This window comes from Vigna unguiculata, chromosome 5, assembly GCF_037176805.1.
Source record: "Vigna unguiculata cultivar grain cowpea cultivar isolate G323 ecotype 2 chromosome 5, ASM3717680v1, whole genome shotgun sequence".
Taxonomy (NCBI): Eukaryota; Viridiplantae; Streptophyta; class Magnoliopsida; order Fabales; family Fabaceae; genus Vigna; species Vigna unguiculata.
This window is the reverse complement of record NC_140796.1, coordinates 48987631-48996905: the sequence shown is the minus strand read 5'-3', so window position 1 is coordinate 48996905 and position 9275 is coordinate 48987631. Positions and strand designations below refer to the sequence as shown.

At 28.0% G+C, this 9275-nt stretch overlaps 1 long non-coding RNA gene across 1 annotated transcript; it reads right to left on the bottom strand.

The window, feature by feature from the left end:
- Positions 1-2500: 2500 nt before the first annotated feature.
- On the bottom strand, positions 2501-4357 carry LOC114183749 (uncharacterized). The gene is made up of 3 exons (XR_003604512.2): positions 4265-4357; positions 4097-4168; positions 2501-2708 (listed from the first exon to the last, which is right to left on the bottom strand). It is a non-coding gene; the product is annotated as an uncharacterized LOC114183749 (long non-coding RNA).
- Between the last annotated feature and the right edge of the window lie 4918 nt (positions 4358-9275).

The following is a 9275-nucleotide window of genomic DNA, read 5'->3' as shown; positions in this document are numbered from 1 at the left end:
CGAAACCAAGTTTCATGGAACTGTAGCAGATTCACAGTAGCGTTAAGTTGGTTCGTAACAGTATCTCCTTGCCCTAACGTAAATAACACTGTACTAATTAAAATGTTCCTAGGTTGATAATGATCTGATGAATTATGATGACTAATAATTTAGTCATCATTTATGAGGTATATACGTTATTTCAAAATGTACTGCATAGGAATACTAGAATATGATTCCTTTCGTTTATGCAGCTAAACTTATATGGCTCTTAATTATAGGTGAAATTAATAATTGAGGTTAACTAAGACTAGTCTCAAAAAAAAGAAAAATAGTTTAAAGCATGTTCAATCACAGTTTCTTAATTAGTATATAATTTGGTATATATAAATGTGAATATACCTAGATGAATAACGTTTTTAGTATTACTATTGTTTTATATATATATATATATATATATATATATATATATATATATATATATATAATGTATTTACTAAACCGATCAAATTTACTTAATTTTATCACAATTAACTTGAAAAAAGTAGCTCTTAATTAGTGAAAATATATTTTAGAAAAATTGTTATAACGATATTTTCACAACTAAATTTTAACAATTTTCATTTTTTACATGATTTTGAAATATAAATAAATAAAAAAATAAAAAATCACTTAAAAAATGCACCTCAAATTATAAGAAAAATTATCAAAATTTAGTGGTTAAAAATCATTTTCCTTATTTCTGACATGGATTAATATGCTAATTGAAATGGAAGGTACACAATTAATTTTGTTTTAAAAAATAAGGGATTAAATTTAATCACTTTTAGTAATGACACAACAATTAAATATAATAAATAAACAACCAGAAAAAGATATTTAATATATAAAGCTTTATTAGCTACAGGTGTGTTTACATTTTTCATAATAAAGAATGAAAAATTATTATTATTATAATCATTAAATTAAAATAATTTTTGTAATTTTATTGTAAATAGTATTTTTTTTAATAAAATGGTTAAATTTCTAAAAGTAGTTCAAATTGAAATTGAAAAAACAAACTGTTAAATTAAAAGAAAAATAATTTCGAAAGTAAAATTGATAAAATAATTATTTTAATTTAAAAAAAATAAATGATAAAATTGAAAAATAAATATGAACATCAAAATAACAAAATAAGAAATCTTTTTATATATAGATCATCATAGTTAATTTTCAACAATTTTTATTATATTTACTTTGGGGTGAAGGAATTTAATGTGATTCTTTGAATAATATTATTATCATTATTATTAATGTGTATGTATTTTCTAAATATACTTGATATTATATTAGTAGTTAATTATATTGTAGTGTTATTAAGTTAATATATAAAATAAAATTATATTTTTTAAAAATAAAGTGAAATATAAAAAAAAATTGAGAGAATAACATTAAAGAACAACATAATGTCTCACGGTATATTCATCTCGTGCGTGGTAGCGATCCCTGATACCATGTTAAGAGTGAGTTTTAAGCTTAAGTCAATCCCTCAAAGCCAACTTGTAATAAGATGAGGATTGCATCACTTATATATTGTGAATTGGTCTTATTACGAATGGATGTGAAACTTTCAAAATTTTGTAATTAATATCTCATTTAGTGACTAAACATAAATGCAAAAGGGACAAAATGTTGAATCTAAATTGTGGGTTTTTATGTATTTGCTAAACTAAAATTGAAAGCGTTAAATTATTGATTATTATTAATGATGAAAATATTTATATAATATATTTAATGAGATAATATATAAAATTAGTTTAAAAATATTCAAAATTAACCATTAATAAAATATGTGCAGCTAATTAAAAAAAATATTTATAGTTTAAAAGTTAAAAGGTATAAATGACACATTCAACAATTTTCAATAAATGAAATCTAATTAAATATATTGGAATTTATTTCAAAATTTAAATATTTAGTGGAAACAAAAACGATATCCTTAATTTAATATAAGAAAAATCTTAATTTGGTAAAAGAAAAATAAAGATTTGAAAACACAAATATTTTTTCATAGTTAATTAAATATTTGGTTAAATATGTTTGGAGTACCTAAACTTCTAACACAAAATTATAATTTGTCTATATTTTGAACTTTGATAGATTTTAATTTTCAAACTTAAAAATTTAGTGAATATAGTCATTACAATACAACTATGTTATTTTTTCTTTTACATATTAAACGGCGTTTCATATTGACACTTGAGTTAGAATGTGTTAAACAGCGTAAACAGGCCAAGCCTCGTAGGACTATATTTATTCATATTTCTAAGTTTTAAAATTAAACTGTATCAAAATTTGAAATAATCACAAATTTTAATTTTGTGTCAAAGTTTAAAGATTAATTTTTTTTAATCCTTTAAATATTGATAAAGGTGAGTTTGTGTAAACATAATTGTGTTATTTGTAACGTCCCATTTAATTATTAATCGGAATTAAAAGAAACGTCACACACGGATAAATCAATAGTGCAGTACTGGGGTCTCATACACAGCCCCTACAAGTTCTAGGCACACCACGATGCCAAGGGAACAAAATAAAAGTCTAACAGGAGAATAGAGTAGTAAAGCATAAGGCAATACATGGGTCATTGCCCTAAATAACCATGACGGGAAAAAAATTAAACTTCAGCCCAGATGGCTAAGCAGCGGAATCGCCATTTCCTTGCGGACCACGAGAACCTCGTCCATCTGCTCCCATCAATCACATTGATGATCATCGCGAGAAAGAGTAGCCACATACAATACAACCATACAACAAAACGGGTAAGCTAGAGCCGACAACATATTCATCATACAGTCAAATATATTTTCACCATCACATACTCATACAACATCCAAGCATGTTATGACTCTTCATTCAATACACTACGACTCGACTCGACTCATCCGGATACGTATAACCTGGTCGGATTCAGCGGATGCTTGCACCTGTGGTGGATACCTCTACTCACCCCCGAGCTATGTGTTACAAGTGTTACAACGAATCAATTTTCCCTCACCACAAGGTTAGCCCTTGATGAATTTCAGGCCTCCTACTACTCTCACCACAGGAGTCAGTCCGCTCTATGTGAGACTAACTGACTCCTTAGAGTGTCAGAATGCAACCTTACCTTGAATTCTTACCTAGTCATACAAATGGGGCACCACCATGGACACCCACTAACAGGGGCTATGGAATTACGTCCCGACCACTGAAGCGCAACCCTGAAAGTCTCACCTAGAGACCCCAAGGAATTATGCACTGACACGGACCAGCATACATAAACAACCAAGAATTTATACATACGTTGCACGTAAGATTTCAAACCAAAACCCATAACAAATCTCCATTTCTCATATGTTGAATCATTACCAACTTGTTATTCCCGATCATGAGTGAAGTGTTTCTCCTCATACCAACCATACCAAAGGTTTACCAACCACCAAGATTCATTATTGCTCATGCCAAGTTTGTGACCACACGCACATACATATGTAACCAACTTATCATATACGATTCATGTAAAGATCATGCCAAGCTCATAATCCCCCCACATATAATCTCCTCCCAACATGCATACCCATTCCCCCCATACCATCACATAATAGTACAATAGAACACAGTTCAACCACCAAAAGACATGAAAACCTCAAACTGAACGCATTCTCGCTCAAACCGTCGCTTAGGCTGAGGAGCCTCGCCCAGGCGAGAGTCTCTCGCTCAGGCGAGTCCTCTCCGCCTAGGCGAGAGTTCGCGAATCTGGAACAGGGGCCTCCGCACGTTCTCGCTTAGGCAAGACTTGCCTCGCCTGGGCAAGACGCTCGCTTGCTCAAAATTGAGCGAGTCGCCTAGGCGACCATTTGCGCGAAAAGGTCTGGGCGAGCCTCTGCTCACCTCGCCTGGGCGAGACGTGCTCGCCTAGGCGAGCTTAACAGTCACCGCCACTGCCATGCTTGTAACAGTCGTATTTTGCACATACCAACAACAACACCAACCACCGCAAGCAATCTCAACAACATACAAGTCCAAGAATCATAAAAATGTACCACAAAACAGTTTACAAACACATTAACAGTGAGGTTCTAGCTTCCCGTACCTGGACAAGCTAGCTGAAAACCTCGACACCCAAACTGTGGAGGACGAACAACTTCTAGGAACGGACTCGAAGCTGGAAAACAGTGTCAGAATGGGTCATCTCAGAACCCTAACAACAACTTACGAAAAACAGGCCAAGAAAGGAAACTACGAGTCTGAGAGCACTTACGTGAGCTAAGAACGGCCAAACGGGAGGCGGACTGTCAACACAGCGGAACCCTAACGGAGAGAGTGCGACTGCGGCTCTAAGCACCAAGGTAGGAGAAATCTGAAAAGTGTGGAATTAGGTCAGACTCATGTGGCTTTATCTTTTGGGCCAGCCCTAAGGCCCAATAGCTCAAGGGCAGCCCTTAAAGCTTTAGGACAGGAAATCTGGGCCTTACATTATTATATTATTCTACAAAGAGAATTCATGTTTTGTGTGTACATATTTGTTTATTAAGTTTACCTTTTAATAAAATAACACTATATCAATTTTATCTTTTAAGTGAACGTTTTTTAAATTTAACTTCTTCTTTCTTTTAAATTCAACCATTTTTTAAATTTAACTATTTTTTAAAACTAAAATAACTATTTATAATAAAATATTAATGAACAAAAGCTATTTAAATAAGATTATAAAAAATATTTATATTTACTTCTATAATTATAGCTTTATTATTTTTTGTTATTATCGAAAAGGTGAACAAACATATGCATAATTAAGATGTCTTTTCTTATTCTAGATAAGATCACAATAAACTTTAAATCTTAAATTCTAAACTCTAAATCTTATGTACAGTGACATCTCAAAAGTCATTAATTATTCATCATCATATGAAAATTTATTAAAAAAAAAAGAAAAAATAAAATAAAAGAATGCAAAAGTTTAGACGATCACCTCAAATTCATGATAAAAATTACTTCCTAATCATAGACAAAATAAACATATTATAAAAAAATTAAATAAATACATAAAAATAAAACACTAAATCACCTATAATATTATATATCTATAAGTTAAAGTTAAATTAGTTAATTTATGGGTACAATAATCTTTCTTTAAACAAAATGAGTAACTTTGTTTTTACTTCACGAAAAATAATATGTTTTTACGGATTAAAATAAATAAAAGTTTGTTTATTTTTCAAATAAACATAAAGAGACACATATAATAAAAAAATCAAAATTATCTTAGCTTATTCAATAAACACTTTTGTTAAAAAAATACAAACAAACTCATCTAAGTCTGCTTAATTGTTATCGAATAACTTTTTTTTTATGTTAAGTATTTGTGCGTGATTTTTTCTATAAGATCAAACGACTGTGTAAAACTTATAGGTATTTCTCTATAAATTATTCTCAATATGAATATTAAAATAAATTACAAAATATATATATATATATTATAATAATTATTATCAGAAATTTTCTTAACTGATGTGATAAAATAAAATAAATAAATTGCACACGTCTTTTCTACTCAACACCAAGAAAACAATTCTTGTGTTCACATAACACCGCCTAAAATTAAGAAAAGAAACGTTTATAATACATTCTTTGTTATTAACTAAAATTTATATTTTTTATATGTAACTTATGACTTAACTAATACTTTTTTATCTTTTAATAAATTTAAACATAATAAAAAGACTATTATAAAGATGCATTAAAAGTGTCAAGGTTTCACATGATAAATAAATAAATAAAGCTTGTATCATTTCAGAATTTATTAGCCAGGACCACCCGTTCCATATAATTTCAATATATATATATATATATATATATATATATTAATTTTAATAAAAGTATTATTAGAAAAGTAATATATATATAAAAAAACATGATTATAATTTGAAGTGATAATCTGTAATTACTTGAAATGGATAGTTTATTTAAACTACTTTTTTATGTAACAGTATATAATTTTAATGTTCAAAATATAATAATAATAATAATAATAATAATAATAATAATAATAAGTATAATTAAGCTTTAAAGGAGTGTGACAACCAAATTATTTATGAATCGAGGCATGTAATTACATGTCTCCATTTTTTCGGGCTTCTTCTATGTTTTCTAAAGAAAAGATATTCTCTTTTTGTTTTTTAATTAGTTTGAGAGTTTCATATTATATTTTAAGAATACATGACAACTGATGTAAAAGAGATATTTATTTCCTAAAAAGAATATATATTGAATAAGAATAAAAGAGTTATTCCAACCGTTATATATAAGAAATAAAAAAACATGAAAATATTGTAATTTTTATAGTATTTATACCTAGAAAACGATTTATACTTAATAACAATCACAGTATTTACTAATTCAACAGAGATATTTTCGATTAGAAAAAACATAAATTTATTTTATTCCAATATATATATATATATATATATAACATATTAAAATAATATATAAAAAATGTAATTTTAAATAAAACTATAACAAGAATTCAAATTTGTCGTAAATTAGTTATAATGAAAATGAACTTTTGTATTCATAAAAAAAAAATATTCAAAATATCATTACCTTAAAAAACAAAATTAAAATTAGAATGACATTACCATCCACTGTTTCTACTTTCTGTGCCACTATTCCTTCATGCCAAATTTAGGGACATAAAGTATTCCAAATCACAATAACTTCAGCCCCATAAACTCCTAAATAAAGTGATTCATCTTGTTATGACAAAGTTACTAGTTTCTATGCAGTTTGTGCCTCAATCAATAATTGTGAAATCACTTTTCATTTTCTTTGCTTTTCTTCTTCTTGCGGCATCACTGGACTCTAAAACATGAGTCATGTTTTTTTTTTTTTTTAATTTTATATTTACAAACTTTCTAAAGTAAAGTTTGCATATTTGATATACATAAATTTATTTTATTTTTAATTATCGTAGGATTTTTAGCATCTTTATCTTCTTTTTTTATGTTGAAGTATATATACATATAAAATATAAAATTAATATATATATATATATATATATATATATATATTGGTTCGATAATAAGTAAATAATTAATAAATTAAATAATTTCTTTAGAATAAACTTTTGATGCTATTTAATGTGAATTTAATCTAATTATTTTTATAAAATTGATTAATGAAATAAAATTTGATTTTGTAATTATTATATATAGTCTAATCCCTTGTGAAATGTAATATCTTCTATTAGCATAGATGGATGTAAAATTTTATGGGTTTGCATAGAACAGTAGTAATTGCGATATAAAATCACATAGATTGCATGAGTGAAAGTTTTTTCCGCCGAAGTATCCACTTTTTAAGCCAAATGAGCTCTCCAAATGTAAACCTTGTGCTCCAAAGAAATAACATTTTCTTTGTTTCTCCTGTGAACTCCCTTTAAGAATTCACGGTGCTAGATTGAAAAACTACTTGCTGTAACGTCTCAGTTCAATAGCTTAATACTAATAAGATAGAAAATTTTATTATAGTGTTCAAAACAAATAATTTAGTATATAAAGAATATTAATATAATCTTACGTATAACAGGACTATAAAAATATTTATACAAATCAATTAAAACCAACTCTAGCTCGATACATAGACTAAACTGTAAAACATAAATTACTTTCATTGAATAGGTGATCATTGTAAAAGAAATACAAACAACACAAAACAAGAATACAGAAGAAGAGTAAGCTAATATGCAAAAGAGTTTTTTATATAATAGAAATAAAATTTACATCACATACTTTATTAATCATACAAATTATTGGTAAAACCAAAGATACCACATACAATAACTCAAACAAAACTTCATTATCCAGATACATGTCTTTGACATAGGAGATCATTAGAAGCGTGCAATTATAATAATATTACGCTCTACAGAGCCATAAACAAAGGGGTTGTCACCCTATTACTCACAAGGTAAGTCTCCTTCGTGTCAAGATCAAAATAATTCAGGGACTACAATCTTTTGTCACTCTCACCACATAACACATTCTACTCTATTTGAGTGTGAATGACTACTAGAGTATCATGACATCTCCTTATTATCTTCCCTAGGTGAATGCATACACTAACAAAAATCAAAGACTAATAATCCTCTTTGGATCAACACCAACCATCATCATACAAATCTCTTACATAGACACTTCTTACAACAAATCATAAGATCCAATAAAACATTCAGAGTGAACATGGACATGTCTGAAACTCTGGTAGCTTCACTCAACGGAGATATCCACTCGCTCAGCAAATATAACAAGGGTTAAATATGTTTTTGGTCCTTTAAGTTTCAGCGAAATTTGGAATTAGTCCCTCATCAAAACTTTATACCAATTTAGTCCTTCATCTTTCAAAATGTGTAAATTTAGTCCTTTTAACCAAATTTTGTTAAGTGTATCTGATGTTTCAAGCGCATTTCATGATAGTATTTAAGTTAACATTGAAACAAAAATGTGTCAAACAATGTAAATAATTTAAATACTATCATGAAATGCGTTTGAAACATCGTAAACAAAGATGACATGACATTATTGATACCATAAACAAAGAAGATAATAAATGACATTATTGATACCTGTTTGCTGGAATATATATGCCCTGAAGTAAATGACATAAATCTCTCACAATCATCGGTCAGAGCTTTCATTTCAGATGCAAACCATGTTGATCTTGCAAATAAACCAGTCCTTCCATAATAACATATTTAATGTTCATGTGATTAAAAAATGAAAAGAACAATCATGCCAAGTTACAACAAATACGACATGTATATCCAAGTAAATAAGCCAATATAAATTTTCTATCAAAAATTTATTATAGCTAAGAATAAAAGAAGATGAGTATGTGCCAGAAAGAAAAAAGACAATTCTTTAACTCGCCTTTGAAAAACTGTAATATGTTCTAAAATGTAAGATTTTGAAATTCGAATAAGTGCTAATTTTTTTTATTGGATTTTGAAATTCAATTAAATGTTAATTTTTTTTCACCAAATTTTGAAATTTGATTAAGTTCATTTTTTTCTTTATCGGATTTCAAATCTGATTACGTGAATTTCCATTAACGGGATTTCGTAATTCTATGGAGTCCTGAAGTGTGTCTCCCATTACATTCACCCCATATCACACATATAATAATAATATATTTATTTAATATGTATTTTGTAGAGGTAAAATGGAAACTGCAGCAAAAGTTAGGGGTACAAGAAGGAAGCAACGGGGTGCAGG